At 44.9% G+C, this 15,780-nt stretch overlaps 1 long non-coding RNA gene across 1 annotated transcript; it reads left to right on the top strand.

Annotated features, from left to right (window-relative positions):
- The first annotated feature begins 9,121 nt into the window (after positions 1–9,121).
- LOC119717505 (uncharacterized) lies at positions 9,122–14,983 on the top strand. The gene is made up of 2 exons (XR_011812625.1): positions 9,122–10,961; positions 13,031–14,983. It is a non-coding gene; the product is annotated as an uncharacterized lncRNA (long non-coding RNA).
- The last annotated feature ends 797 nt before the right edge of the window (positions 14,984–15,780 follow it).

Raw genomic sequence — 15,780 nt, 5'->3', positions numbered from 1 at the left:
CTCAGTACAGGGAATTCATTGCGCTAACACGTCAGAGTGGAAAGAGCTCCAATTCAGGCCCAGGAGTATTTTTTTAAAGGGGAAACTGTGTTATCCACAGCTCCAGGTTTGTACTGTGTGATGTACAAGGACTGTCCCCTTTGGCATGGCTTTGTCTCCTGCTGCTTTTGACAGAGTATGAATTGAGGAACAGAGAAATAATGACAGAGGAGCTAGCTGGAGCCTGCTGAAGGGGAAGCGAGAGCAAGCAGGGCTGATGTCCAAAGCCACAGGCCACAGAGGGATCCTGTGGAGCACAGTCCTGACTTGGTGCAAGATATCGAACAGGCAGGTGGGAGCAGAGAGCAGGGTCTGCACCTTGGGGTGGGCTGCCACATTTCTGCTCCTGAGCTGCTGCAGTTCCCAAGAGCACTGCCTCAAGCTGCTCTCAGTTTAGACGTGCACTCAGATGTTCAGCTGTGACATGCAGCAGGGGAATAGCAAGTACATACCCCTATGTCTGCATGGTGGGAGAGGGCAGCCTAACTGCCAGGCAGCCCTGCAGAATCTGTCTCTGAATATCAGTCAGTGCTGGGCTCCCATGGGAGGCTCAGGACAGTGGGGCTGTCGGAGAAGCAGGTTGCCGTGTCAGCAGTGAGAAGGCTGATATGAACAGAGATGATTGGGAGAGGAAAAACAAAGATGCTTTTTTAACTCCACAGCAGTACCCGGCAAACTTCACACCTTCCTGAAGCAGGACTGCAATGCAGGCAGGACAAGTCCCATCAGTGCTTGCTGGAGTAGCTCTGGCCTGTGCTGAGCCTAGCCTGAAAGAGCCACTTCAAGAAAAAGGAGGTGCAGGTGGAAAAGGCAACGGACACAGCTGGTGCCTGCGGGCAAGAACAATGGGGAAGGAAACTGAAGGTCCTGAAACTAGGCAAAGCCCTAGCATGAAAAGCTCTATAAAAAGCAAGTACCCTGATTCTGTGTTGCCTTCTGTAGCTGCTTCTGGTGACACCAGTGTGCGGTCGCTGCCTTGGAGAGCGCTCAGCAAGCAGCATGTGCTGCAAGGCAGCAAGGGAAGGTGGTTTGAGCTGGTGCCCTGTAATGAAAGGAGAACTTGCAGAGTTGCTTAACACGAGGGGAGATTCATGAAAACACAGAATCTATTTGCCCCATATGTGAGTACTTAGCAGTAGCTGGCTCACACTGTGACTTGATGCTGGTCCTTGGCAAGACCATAGAGCTCCAGAGCTGCTCTGGTTTAAATTCATGTGCTGACATTCCCACCTGAGCAGCTACATTTGGCTTCCAAGCAGTGGTGTTGAATTACTGCATATTTTATACTGCAAGATGTGTGCAAATACCCATGTCTTGTATCTGAATGAGCTTTGCGGGTTTATCCTTCAGATGGTGGATATTTCTTCGTATGATAAAAGATTCAGAGACTTCATTTCAGAGATCAGTGTGACTTCTAATAAGCAATTAAGTCCATGGCAAGTCAATCACTCTACAATTAGCTCCAATCTGTGTTCCCATTAGCTACAACATCCTTTACCTGCCATTGAGCAGCCAGCAGTAAAAGGTGTGAAAATCCTTGTGACCTTGGAAATACATCCAAAAAAATGAAGCAAAACCCTCTGGTCAGACTCTTGCAGGCAACTGAGAACACGCAGGAGGGGATGCCTGTTGGAGAAATCACTGCTCAGGAAATCCTCAGCTGTGCTATCTAGTAAAGCTTACTGCTTTTTATTAGTCCTGAGAAGCTATGACAGGTAATTTCACTGATGGGAGAGTAAGGATAAACAGAAAAGCAGGCATTATTCAAGAATTTGGCTGCAGTAGCAACATTTTTCACAGTAGCTACGGTCTCTGGTCTCCCACACACCTCACCCAAGCCTCACTATGGATCCACATGCACACCAGCTTATAGAGATGGCCCAGCTGATTATAGTCCTGACTTAAAGATGGTATCTAAATGAGGCTAGCAAAGGCCACGTGAGAGCCAGCGTGGTTCGATTCAGCAGAAGCAGCTTCCAGCCTCCCTCACAACCGTCCCCACTAAGGCACTTCTTGTTTAGAGGTATATCACTCTTGAAATAGGTCTAGCTTTACAGGCAAGACCAGGTATTTTTCAAGCAATACAACAAAGTAAAGACACAGGCATTTAACAGGATTTTAAGATGCTGCCAAGCACTGCAGGGAAGATAAATACCTTACTTGCACTAATTCCTAAGCTGGGGTATTGTATAAACCAGGTTGCAGCTTGAGCTTGGTTCTCTCACTACTATGTGTTTATGTAACAGCTGCTCTGAATGGATCCTCTCTAGTGTATTAAAGAAATATGCCACAATGCAGTGATAAACTTGGAAGCTGGTATTCTCTCCAGTAATATCCTCTTTCTTTTTAACATCTCGTCGTATTTTACTGTGTGCATTTTTAATCAGATGCAAATGGCTACAAGGGGTGCCTCGTCACAAAGAAAACAGCTCTCCTGTGTTCCAGTTAGCAGGTACCATTTAGACTGTGAACAAAGCTAGAGATGGGCAGGACTTGAAAGGAAGAGCATTCCTCATCAGTGCTTCCCCCCAGACACACACACACACACTTTTAATGGCAAATATTGCCACAAACAGCAAAATACTAGAAGTGAATAGTCTGAACAGCCGATAAAAACCATTCAGTAGGTCTGTGCAGAGCATTGGTAACTATAATCAGCTCATTTTTAATGCTGTGACTTGAACAGCTGTGTGCTGATAGCAGCATTATCCAAACAAGAGAGAAGTTGCTCCTGTGCAGAGCTCTGTGGCTTCCAAAGTACTCCTTGGTTGCACCAAAACCAGAAGGGCCAAGCTGAAAAGTGGCAGAGGCTGTGTATGTGTGGGGGAGAACTTCCAGGCATGGCAGGAAGATTCACATGTAAAGATGCTGGATGGGCATCCAGCAGTATCCCAGAGCAGCATGCTTGTGAGGGGAAGAAAAATAAGCCATCTGAAGGGGCTGATCCTGCAAAGACTTTGGGGTAGTGACTTGTTACTAAAGCTGGGGGGAGAAAACCAAAAGGAGCAGAAATTTCATGCTGTAACCTTTCTATTTCTGTGTGTGATTTTTACACAGAACCATCATGCTTTTACAAAGTTATCATTTTTCAAATGTATCATTTGGGTTCAGCTGGAGCAGTCAGAGTGACTCAGGGTGCTTTCTCTTCTCGTTGTTGACCTTTTGCTTCATAGAAAGTTTAAAAATGGAAAATTCCTTCTTTCCATTCTGCTAGACGCCATGTCATTGCCATCAATGCGTGCTCTTGCAGAGGCAGTGCAACTTTGCCTTGTATTTTCCTGATGAAGACCTGCTACCGAATTGTGTTCTGGTCTTTTTTTTTTCTGGGAATGGTTCACACAGCCCCTAAAAAAGGCTTGGTTACATTGTAGGGAGCTGGAAGGGTGAGAGGAGCCTGCAATAGCTCCCTATGTAAGGAGCAGTTTCCTGCACTGTGCAGATTTGGTGTGATTTATGACCCAAAGAAACACTTGCCGTTGAGATGGGGTGGCACGTTCAGCCCTGGAATAGCTCCTGTGGACTCAGTGCACCTCCAGCAATTTCACAGATACTGCTCTTCAGAGACAGGTGCTAACTAGACACTGCAGCTATTACAGCCTGGCAGAGTTTCTCAGCAGTGCCCCAAAATTTTATGCTTGAGGGAACATATCCTGTTTCATTTCACCAGACAAATGTTTTTTAACCTTTTTCCAATTTGCCAGACACTAAAAATTCCAGCAGAGGTGTGGACTCCTGTGGGCCGAGTTAGTTTCCTTTTCTTGGTTTTTATCCGTAGTCTTCTTAAAAATAGTTCGTGGACCCTTGGGGTCTCACGTACTGTGGGATGAAAACTGCAGTACTGGATCAATAACCAGATCCACTGGTGAAATGAACAAGTCTAATCCCAGATGGAAAGAGTGCAGAAAGAGGGTGCAGAGTTAGTCCTGCTTTATTTGTTAGTTGTTTGGTAATGTGTTCTTGTATAAGGCCCTGCTGTAGCAGTCAGGAGACTGGGTAGCAAACAGGACCTGTGGCTGTGCAACGTGCTCTGCAAAGCAGAAAGTGTGGTTAATGCTTGTGGAGAGATGGGACAGGTAATTAGCTCAGTATTTTGGAACCATGGAAGCAATAAAAAACAGTTTCCAAAAGGACAAGTAGACAGGCATGGTTATTGTTGTGGCAAGTTCTGAAGAAGACTTTTCCTGAGGTCCTGCATAACTACAGAGAGACCTTTTTCTGTGACATTACCAGGAGCTGGCTTCCTAGGGTGATGACAGTGGTAGAAGCGCTTAACATTTGTGTGACAGAGAGAGCCTGTCCATGTCCTGGTGCCATCAGAAGGAATTTCCTCTTCAGTGTGTAGAAGACTTCTTTCTTCTGTATTGCAGGAGACAGTGGGAACACAATACTTCATTCAGAAGCTCAGCATATCTCCAGTTAAGACTGCATGAGCTGGCTGCAATTCAGCCTGCACTTTAACAATGCCTTCAACCTTTTAACTTTGCCAACAGGCTTTGGAAGAGCACCGCATTCAACTAATAAAATACAAGGGCTAAATTTTCCATTCCCACTCTGAATTGCTGTCAGATCACAACCTGCTGGCAGGACATCGTTACCATGTCTTACCTGCTTTGTGAAATTACTGGGTTGGTGACGCTATCTGTAAGAGGTCAGGAAAGTTTTTGCAGGAGTTTTGTGGAGAGCTGAATACCCAGGAATAGGAGAATGTCTTGTCTTCCTACTAAACATGCCATCAGCCTACTGGGCAAAAACATAGGATCCATCTTGATATTCTTTTTCTAATTCTTCGTGTCTCACAACACCAGCACGTTTTAACTAGTACTTGCTGCTGTTCTGAATGGCTGACTTTTACAGCTGGATGTCTGGAAACCAGAGGATTTGTTTTTAGTGATCAGTTTTAATCATGGATTGAATGAGAATTTGTCCCAGGAGGGGAGACAGTACAGGAAGGTGTCTAACAATTTCCATGGTTGGAAATGAAAGCTTCCAAGCCTTTTCAGAATGCACCTTCCGAAAGAAGATACAAGGAGGAGAGGCCTGTGCTCTGTTCTCTGCAAGGAATCAGTCCTAATTTGGTGGATTAAGAGGATGGCATGCTTGGGGGTTAGCCTGTGTGAGGTCCAGAGATAAGAGGTTCAAGAACATCCTTTCTTTTGTAGGTACACTGAGTATTTCAAGCATGATGTTCTATGTTCTGGCTGTCCTGCACCAGAATAAATCTAAGTTATTTCCACTGCAGACAGAAAGACAGAACATGCTGTGTGTTAGAGCTGAATCCTCACGTTCAGAGTCAATCAGGGACCATCCCAGACAATTGCTCATGACCCACTGTGCCTGTATGCAGATTTTACATCTACCATCTGACCTCACATCCCCTCCATGTATCTGCTGAACACTGCAGATGTCACACTGAGCACCAGGACCTGCAAGTACAGAGTGCTTGTCTAATAATCTTGTTACTCCTGGAAGGCTTTCCAGGAGCAGAATGTGCTGTTCAGGTCTGATACTGCCTTTAGTGAGTCTGCCCCCCCCTCCCTTTAATGACGTGCACTGATACACCATTAGAAAGCTGCCTTGTAGCTACTCCTCAGCTTTCACCTCGGTGTATGTCCCTGCTTTTTTGGTTCAGAGACCAAATGCAGTAACACTTGGCATTTACAAAACGCTGTAACCTGTGCAGAGTGTTGTCCTGATAGAAGGCTGCTGACCCACATGCCATCTGTATGAATTAGGTCATACTGGCTGTGTTTTGTCTTCACCGTACAGATAAGGGACTTATCCTTCTGGAAAGTGGGCTGGAAGTCACCACAAGGATTTTACTCCCAGCAGCGCTTGTGGTGTTTGATTTACTGGCCCTAAGTGGAGATAATAAAAACAAAGGGGGGAAAAGGTCATAAAGTGCAAGGTGTTTATTCTGCCCCAGCGAGAGGGTGCAGCCTGGGCACTGCCCAGAAGGGAGAATGTCTCTGCAGTGCCTCTAAATAGAAGTCTGTGATACTGTAGTGATCCTGGGAGAGCCCAGCAAGAGGCAAGCCTTGTTTTACTGATCTACAAGCAAATGCATAGCAATATGCCGTTCTTGCCCCCCAGCCATGATGGTACATTTACTGGGAGGGAATCAGGAGAAGGATCCAGCTCACAGAGAACTGAGAGGAGCTACGACTTCCTACGTCACATTAAAACTTGTGGCAGAGCCAAACCTTAACCCCCTTCCCCCTCTCGGTGCTCAACCATCCTGTCTCCAAATGTCCCTGTGCCGCTGTGCCTGCAAAGCCATCGTTCTGAAGAGTATTAGTATCTGCCTCTGAAGTGACTTCAGCGCAGTTTCTCTCTTCCTCACCCCCGCACCCTCTCTTATTAATTTGAAAACTCCTATTTATAAACCTGCTCGAGCCTGCTTGCTCAGGGAGGAGGAGCCGAAACGCTCAGCACACAGGCTGGGATACTCAGCAGAGATGCAGGCAGAGCTACTTCTCACTCAAAGGGTAATAACCAGATGGAACAAGTCAGCAGGAAGAGTGCCTGAAATGTCACAGAAATGAGATCAAGCAACAGCTAGAGCTTTGTGTCTGCAGGCAGAAGGGGGAGAATCGCAGGATCTCAGGGAAAAGTAAGAAAGAAGGGCTGAGTGGAAGGAAAATATGTAAGCAGATAAGCACATTGCACTAAATGGCCCAATCGTCTCCCCAGACCTTCACTCTTCTGTTACGCATTTTTGACGCTCTCTCCCAGCCCCTCCGACAGCAATGAACAGGAGGCCTAAAGAGCTGGCTTGCTGCAAAAAGTGTGCCATGCTGCTGACTGTGGAGTGACTTGTCACCTCTGTTGTTAAACAGATCGCTCCCCTCCCTGCATCTCACAGAGATGCACAGCCCTTGTTAAGCTTGGGCCTGCCTGCAATTTCTGTGGCTCCTGGTGGTTTTGTGCTGTCAAGCTAGAGAACAGGCTGATGACAACATGAACCCCTGTGGTGGAAGAAGGAAGTACCTAAATAGCTGTCCTACATCGTATGGCACTATATGCAACCACTTGACTTCCCTTAACTCTCCTCCTGGCCGTATTTTATGGTAATGATCCAGACAGGACCCAACTAGCTCTGCTGTTCTAGAGAACCCCAGGACCATTGTGGGAGACTAGGTAAGTTCATCTGCTGTGAAGAAAGAAAAAAAAACGTCGTTTCCTAAGGTTTATGCAAAGAATAAACACAACTGCAGTTAGCCATAAGGAGTTACATTCATGGGGAGAAACAGAAACACATTGTTCAAAAAAACAGAGGAGAACAAAGAGGTTCAATGAGAATCCAAGACCAAAGCCATTTCTGCCAAGGGACTGGCATCAGCGTGCTGAACACAACCTCACCTCTTCCCCTTCCGGCTTACCAAGTGATTTCATGGAGCTCTTTGGGCTGGCACCTCCCTGAGTGCTCTTCTTCCCTGGGTTGGTGCCAGGGAAGGCAGAGGACTTGCTGTCCCCTGCTTTCTGCTCTGCTCTTCTCCAGCCTGTATTTCCTCCATCAGTCCTGCTAGTACCAGATTAACTCTCTCTGCTGTCTATGTTGTTAGGTGATTTGTCATGCAATACACTATTATATTACGTAGGGAAAACATTTTAATGCCCACAATCCCACAAAGCTAAAATCCTAATAGTTTATTGGCAGTTTATAGATCTATTAAAGGACAGTCATTCCCACAAGATGGTCACAAGGTGTTGGAGACAAGATACAACCCGGGGATGAAACAGAACGAGGTAATGGGACCAAGAGTTAAGGTAACAAAAGTAGCATAACATGCACAGTTGCTCTGTTGTGGTATTTTCATCCTGATGATTTTAATGATGGTATGCTGGACACCCCAGGGTACTGGGAAATTCTTGGGATAATACCAGAAAATTTCTAAGTTACTGAATTACCTATATGCAATTGCTCTCTTTGCTGGAGAAAACCTGATCCAGTTTGTGGTGTCATCTGACATATCTGAGGTATTTAAGAAGCTCTCTGCTAATATGAGAAAAAAAAAGCAAAAAAAAAAAAAAGCATCAGCCTACCTATAGCATGTCTCTGTATAAAACACAAAGTGAGGTGGCTTTAGAAGTGAGCAATGAAGAGGGTGACAGGTCCAGAAAACCCGGCAGAAATGGGACTGCTTGAAAGAAATGGCTTTTCTGGGTTTAAGAGAAAGAAGATTGAGAGGGAACACAGAAAACCATTTCTGATGGTGTTCTAAAAAGAACAGGAGTTAGTTGTTCCCTGCTTCCGTGGCAGAAGGGTTATACAACAGATAGTGGGCAGCTTTGTTTGCATAAACAAAGATTTTGGTTAAGTATCAGAAGTAGATTTATTCTGAAAATAGGAAGAGAAGAAGCAGTGAGGCAGCGCTGGAGGCTTGTGAAGTCCCTGTTTATGGAGTCTTTTAAAAACAAAGCTGCGTTAGTCAATGATGGTCTAGGCAGATTCACTTTGTTGTAAAGAAGGGATCAGTGAAGTCTTCACAGCCTGGTATTTCTATGATTTCTACTAAGTCTGTTGTTCTAACAGCAAGGCTGCAAGCTATGATCTTATTATACAAGTAAAGATAAATGGAAATCTTCATTGGGTTCCCAATGACTAACTCAGGAAAGGGAAACAGGAGGTTTGGGGAAAACAAAGGCTACAAGAACTTCTATATCTTTATCAGTGTAACAAGGCCCTTCAGTTTCAGGAGCATCTATGAAGAGGAACCTGGATTGAGTGGGCAAAAACTGCTACTCCTTGAACTCAAGGGAAAAACTGGAGGAATAGGTTTGTCCTGTGATTAAATAGATGGATCCAGGTCTACCAGTAGGATCCAGACCTACACTGTCTACACTTAGAAATGTACAAATAACAAAACCCACAGTAACAAAATGTTATTGATGGAAATACCCTGACATAGATAAAGTGGTTCACTATTTCAGAGCTGGAATAGGAGAGAGATTTAGTGAAATTAAGCTGCCTTTATTTCTTCTCTGAAGCCAGGGGGGAAAGTTTAATGGCACACAGGTAAAACAGATGGATTTTAAATTGCATCATCAGTAACTTATGGTATAAGTACTACATTTACGGTGATTGAGTGTTTTTAAACAGCATCCACTGGGCTTGAGTTAAAACATTAGATTTACTCAAGTGTATAATCTCTTACTTAATAACACTACATGTGAATTGCCACTGTATACATGAAAATCTAGTTTGTTTGCCTTGAGATTGGTTGATCCAATACTGACTAGGTTTCTTTGTTCATCCCAAGTCATTCGTTGATTTCATATTTCTGTGGTCTCAGTGTTTTTTCTTTTTTTTTTTTTTCTTTTGTCAAATGTAGAGGTTCCTAAGTTCCTAAACAGTATTAGATCATAACCAGTGGCCCTACCTTAAGCTCTCAAGCATATACATAAGGCTTGAATCTTAACTCTGGAAGATGACAAGAACTGTGGGTCCAGTGCAACAAGCTGTATTTGTCCTGAGCATAATCTGACTCAGCTGAACTAGTTGTGTGCTAGGAGGGAGAGCAATTAAATCAGGACCTGTTGGGATGAAGAGAAGCACTCCAGTACTGATCATAGCAACAGCCACCACATTGACTTCAGTGCAGTTCCTCCAATGTATGCGAGAGTAAGTGAAAGTGGTTCTGGGTCCATAAGATCCTTACTCACTTGAGATTGCAGCCTACAACATGATCTGTTTCACCTGGAATGACATCAGTTAATTGAGATAATAGATACTTATCACTAGTTTATGACAGTAAGAAGTTGTTCACGTTCTGTAAAAATTCAGTGAGTTAACAAAACCTAATTAGCACACCTCCTCCAAGAAGGCTATTAAGCTTGGAGTATCTAAAAGTCCTGTCTAAAGTCTACCATGGTGAAAGGCGTAGGCTCTGTCATGCTCCCATTGTTAATGGCTTGGAAGGATGAGCTGTTTAGACAGGTTGGTGTGAATTGATTATCCCCAGTCCATCTCACAATAGCCTATAGCCTGTTGTTGAACTCACAGCTAGTCCAGGTGAATGCGCTTGGTGAGTGAGGAAACCTTCTGGAAACTTTCTGAGGCAGGGAGATGTAAAACTGAGGCAGTGCCTAAGGCTGCTAGCCTGCTAAGGATTGCAGCTTTAATTCCAGCTTCCCTGCATCCGGCATTATGTGATTAGACAGATGATCCTATTTTCTAAGGCTCTCCTGAGATACAGCAGATTGATGTGGCTTCTTAGCTGTAAAGGCATCATGAAGCTGTGAAGTACTTCATAAGGGCCTTTGACAGATGCTATTACCATAGACGTGATATTCTGAGGATAAACTATGTTATTTGTAATTATGTTGTTTATAAACTATTCTGTTTATATATCAGATACTGTTATTGTTGCTCCCTGCTACCCGATCTCTCTTTTTTCCATTTTTTCTTCTCTCTCCATCCCCAGCCAGCTCAGGTCTGAATGTTGTATGTTGTGGCCCAGAGGTGCATAAAAATGGCCATACTGCATCCGCATTCAAACTGGGTACGTCAGCATAGCAGCATGCTGCACTAATCTGCAAGGAAGCCTTGGCTCAGCTCAGCACTGCCCATGCACAGTCTAGAGATGCCCAAGACCTGATGGCAAACCCACAGACCAGCCTGTTTCAGAGTGCAAATCTATCCTAGGTCTAAATGTTTGTCACCACTTCTCTGCCTATTGTTCGGTGTGGCCCAGAAATGAATAATGCAGAAGATTATTTGAGTCATGTGGCCTCTGATTTCTCTCAAGTTCCTTGGATGAACAGAAGTTTCCTATAATATGCTGCTACACTTAGATCCATTTAAAATGCATTTAAAATGCATTTAGAGCTATTTTTGATCCCTTTCTTGCTTCAGAATAGCAGTGCTTGGACCACCAAACAAGATTAATGAAAGCGTAGGACAACAAACATAGAGCTCCCAGGTAAGGCAAACAAACTCTTTCTTTTTTCTCCCTTTCCTATGCAAGCTGCATAAGCTGGATCTGAAAGCTGGTCAGCCAGCCTCACAAATGATCACCTCTTTCCCATTATCAATCCAGAAAGACCCAGCTTGATACAGAGCTACAGGACCACATTCAGATGTGTACTTGGGGGTGCTTCTTGTACGCTGACTAAAAAAAAAAGACTAACACAAAGGTTAATAAGAAGGAAAAATACTGTTCTTTCACAGACACTTCCAATCCTCCACTGTTTGCTCTCCTTGCTGCTCCCTGCCCCTTCTGTAGTCTCCTAGTCTGTAAAATATTCTTGCTTACATGGCATAACTTACAGTGTTGATGTCACTATGGAATTTGATGCTTGGCTGATGGATTTTTTTATTAGATGCAATGATTAGAATCTCAGCAGTTACCATAGCTTTAAAACTTCTATAAATGTGTACTTGTTTCCAGTGGGGTTTTCTCTGTATTTGTTAAATATCTGGCTGATTCACAACACTTATCACGACATGGGAGAATGAGTGTGTACGGAGGAGCGTGGGGGAAGGTTTGGATCTTAAAAGCCTCATCAGATGACTTAAGGGCGGCAAATCTGTTCTGTAGAGTAGGGAGCTTTATTCTTTAAAATACTGCCAACTGCAAAATAGCTTGCAGGAGAAACATGCAGACTCAGAAATATTGGTAAGGAGATACGATGTGCCTTTTCATTGCATTTGTGAATCAAAGCTAGCCCAAGGGTACTGTGAATTATTCCTCCTGAACTTGCTGAGAACTCCGGAAAAGGGGCTGAAATACCAAGGTCTCGGTTCCTAAACACCAGCTCACCAGTGAAGGACAAGGGACCAGTATCCCATTTTCTTTCCCTAGATGAGATGAGGAGGGGTCCGAGTGATCACTTGTGTTGTCACATGCAGCCAGGATATGAAGTGGAACAAAGAAACTGCTCTTCACGTGAATCCATGTCTGCGCATCTAGTTTGTCTGCCTACATGGCAACAAGTTGGAGTATCCCACTGTGGATAATACATTAGGTCAGATAAGGAGGGAGTCCTGTCCTGCTGTATGTATCTGATTTGTTCAACTGAGGTGGGTTGGGGCTGTGGGGGGCTGTCTTAAAACTCCTTGCCACAGGAAGGAGTCTTAAAAGAGCTGTTTTAAGTAAAAAATAATGTTTTTCTTCTTCTATTTTGGGGGCTCCCTTCCTTGGCATGTCTGACTCTACCTGCAGGTGTAGTTACCCCTGATAAGGAGTGCCTTTTTCTGGTTTAAGATAAGCCACTTTGGCACTAGATTGTAGGCACTGCTCAGTGTTATCTTGACTGGTCTCTTCAGTACCATTCTCTCTCCTTTTTTATGGTCATCTTGTCTCTTCAGGTTGATGGTTTTTCTGTTTCTTGCTCTGTGTCTAGTCCTCTCTGTATAGTCCTTGGAAGAGAGAGGCCTCTTATCATTAAAAAAAAAAAAAATTTTTTTTATTTTTTGATGTTTTCTAGCATGTGTTCATGAGCACATGCAGCAGGTATGTCCTTGGGAGATAGTCTGTGTTTCAAAATGTGTTCTAGGACACATTGTTCATTCTGGAGAAATCATCCTCAGGTATTTCTGAGGCACTACACTTCATTTATCAGTTCAGAGTCAATTGACATTTTCCCTCGTCCTTTCACCAAAAGGAAAAAAAAAAAAAAAAAAAAAAAAAAAGGAGTGCGCATGAAAGGGTCAATGTTTATGAAAGGTCAGTAATTCCGATGAAATGCAAACCTAGGGCTTAAAAAAAAAAAAAAAGTTCTCCGTTGAGCAATAAAGCACTTAGAGTTTGACTTTGTTACGCAAGAGAGGAACTTTCCAGTTGGCTGGCAGTGGTTCCGAAGGGTGTCAGTGTGGTTATTGATTAATTAAGTCTATTGTTACTCACTTCTCTCATTAATCCGAGTGTTTTCTCTTCACTCATGTCCCTGCACAACCTTGTTTTAAAGACTTGGAAGCTGACAGACAATTGCTTTGAATACCAGGCTGCTTATTTGAATCGCTAACTCCTCCTGTCTCGGCAATTTCTAGGTGTGGCATTTTAGACCTCACAGAAATGGGAAAGCTGCTTAAAGATGAAGGCGTCCCCAGTCCCATGTTCAGACCTGGAACGCTGTGTCCACGCGTAATGGAGAAGAGGGTGCAAGGGGCTGGGCAGGATACACGGCTCCTGTGCTCTCTGTAGGACTGCACTCGGTTCACATGCCCAAACTGCACCTCCTGCTGTTCTCTGCTGAGCTCAGGGGTGGACACCTCCCAAGGTTGCTGTTCAGGATGACAAATCCCTTGTGGGCCCGTGGAGTATCAACAAGCCAGGAGTAAAGTTTTGCTTCTCTGTATGCTTACCTCAGTATGCTCACCTCAGTTTAAGGGTATTTCCAAATACCCTTAAACCCACTGTCCTCTGCTCGTGTTTCCTGTCGTTAAAAAGCCTGAGCAGCGCTGCTGCCCTGGCAGCGGGAGGCTATGTCTAAAAAAACAGAGAAGAGCCCATCTTCTGCTAAGCCACCCAGTCCCTGGCATCTCTGTTTGCTGTACTGAGGGTACTTTGTTCACTGGTCCCTGGCCCCAAGCCACTGCCTCATGTCACACAGGAAGCTGAACCGCTGCCAGCTGGGAGCAGCTTCTGGTCGCTATCTCCAGCCATCGGTGCTCAGCTGCAGCCTGTTAGCCAGGCTCCTGACCCGCCCGCCTTGCAGGTCCCAGGCATTCGCTTTCCCTTTCGAGCCCTTGAGATAGCAGAGTCTGTTGTATGGGGATGAATGGATTTAGGAAGCGCCAAGGCCAAACTAAGCACCGCTGGGTACCGGCAATTTTTAGCTTCAAGTCGTCAGTCCTGGCTGGAAGCAATTGTCAGAAACTAAGATGGACCGAGTTCAAGCGCAAGAGCACAACGCTCTTCCTTGATACAGCCTCTCCCCAGCAGCGATGCTCATACAGAGATCCTTTATCACGCCAGCCACAAGTCACTCCTGCTTCCTTCCAGCATTATGCCAGTGAAATACAGGAATCGTTTCAAGGGGAAAACTGCAGCAGCCAGGTCAGGAGAGCACCACCTCCACCTTTCTGAAGCAGGGGAAGGGAGGGGACTCTCTCAGTTCAGGGCTACTTGGCTGCTTTATAGTTTTGTTTGGCTGGACATGAAAGAGGCCTGGAAGTCTCGGCGGGCTATTTTAGGAAATCCTTTACAAGTTCCTCTAGGAAATGGGCCTTACCCTAACAATTCAATTAAATACAATTAGTCAGTTGATCCTGAAAGCAGAAGGAAATTGTATCATGCATATTTCATACAGGATTTGCTTAAGTATCTGTTTTTTAGCTCTTTGGCACTTGCTGATTGTCCTTTTGCCTGTAATTCCAGCTGGCAATACCGATGCCTTTGTATCAGAGAGCTGGGCTTCCTCTCCTGAAGAGCTTAACAGCAGTGTCCACTGGCCTCAGTGGCAGTCCTGCAAGCTCAGTCCTCGTACAGATCAGGCTCGTACATACTATGCATGGGTTGGTCTGCCAGCACAGACAGATACACGGAAAAACATAATGCCTGGGGATGTCCCATTTTCCTCCAGCTGTTCGGGTAGGTCTCCAAAGATCACCTTGCTGATAACAGGAGACTGCTGTGGCTTTAGCAACACAGCAAATTAAAACTGCAGTAACCCTTTGTGCAGCTTAGCACCGGGAAGGAGCCCTACATTCCCTAATGATTTTTCAAATGGGACTTTTTGTCCAGTTCCTAGCCACAGCAATGTGTTGACCATCATGAGAGTCCCAGGAGAGCTGGGACCAGGGAAGAGGGCTGGCACAGCAGATGGAGATGTGTTTAGCTGGTGCTTTCTTAGCAGTGCAAATGTGTTGAACATTGCACAGCCAAACCGATGTAAACAGAGTAATATATTTCAGCGTAATTGCACTAATTATATGGGGACACTGGTGTTAACTAAACAGCTGTTACCTTTCTCTGATTGAATTAAATAGTTATAAACCTCAGAGGCTTGCTAATATCCTCTTCCTGTCTCGCTTAAACCTCTTTTCCTGTTGTCTGCTTTATCAATCAGTGAGTATGCCTGAGGATTTTGCAGTGTCTCTCCTCCCTCAGATTAGGAGTGTTTGTGGTGCCTTGCTCTCCAAAGCCTTGCACACACAGGGAAATTTTCCTGAAGTTCCTCGGCCACCTCACAGCATCCTGGTGCCTGCGCTGCTCTGCTGGGTTTTGTGTGAGGGGCTGATCCTGGAAATTAGTTGATCCTGATCTGAATAAACCTGTCAGTAGAAGCAGCTGATGCTTTGCTGCTCATAGAGCAGCCTAACGCATAGGAGGTAAGGCTCAGCATTGCCCTGATGAGAGCTATATTTTCTGACTGGTCACCAGGGCGGGCACAGTTCAAGCAGTGCCTCTCCCAGCCCCCAGAGGTGCTCCAGCTGCCTTTGCAGCCTTGTTGGAGCAGCTTGAAGTGCTACATCCAAAGCAGACGTAGGCAAACCCATTTTGCTCTGTGCTATAGCAGAAGAATTTGACCCTTAAAAGCCCCAATAAATAGTAGCATGGATGGGAACATTTCTAAACTGCACAAGTGGGACAGCTGAGCATTAACAGGAGGGGGTCCTCCAGCCTTGTGCCCATGCTGATCATTTTCAGTCTCTTTCTCATCATCTTATCTTCACTCACCTTCTCTTTGTTGTCCTCATTGCACTCTTCAAATATTTCTTTGTCAGTACTTCAGATCACCTTACTGGAGCAGGAGGGAAATCTGCTTTTGCAAGAGCAAAGTTGGCGGCTTGGTGGC

This window comes from Anas platyrhynchos, chromosome 1, assembly GCF_047663525.1.
Source record: "Anas platyrhynchos isolate ZD024472 breed Pekin duck chromosome 1, IASCAAS_PekinDuck_T2T, whole genome shotgun sequence".
NCBI lineage: Eukaryota > Metazoa > Chordata > Aves > Anseriformes > Anatidae > Anas > Anas platyrhynchos.
This window is presented reverse-complemented; position numbering and strand designations above follow the sequence as displayed.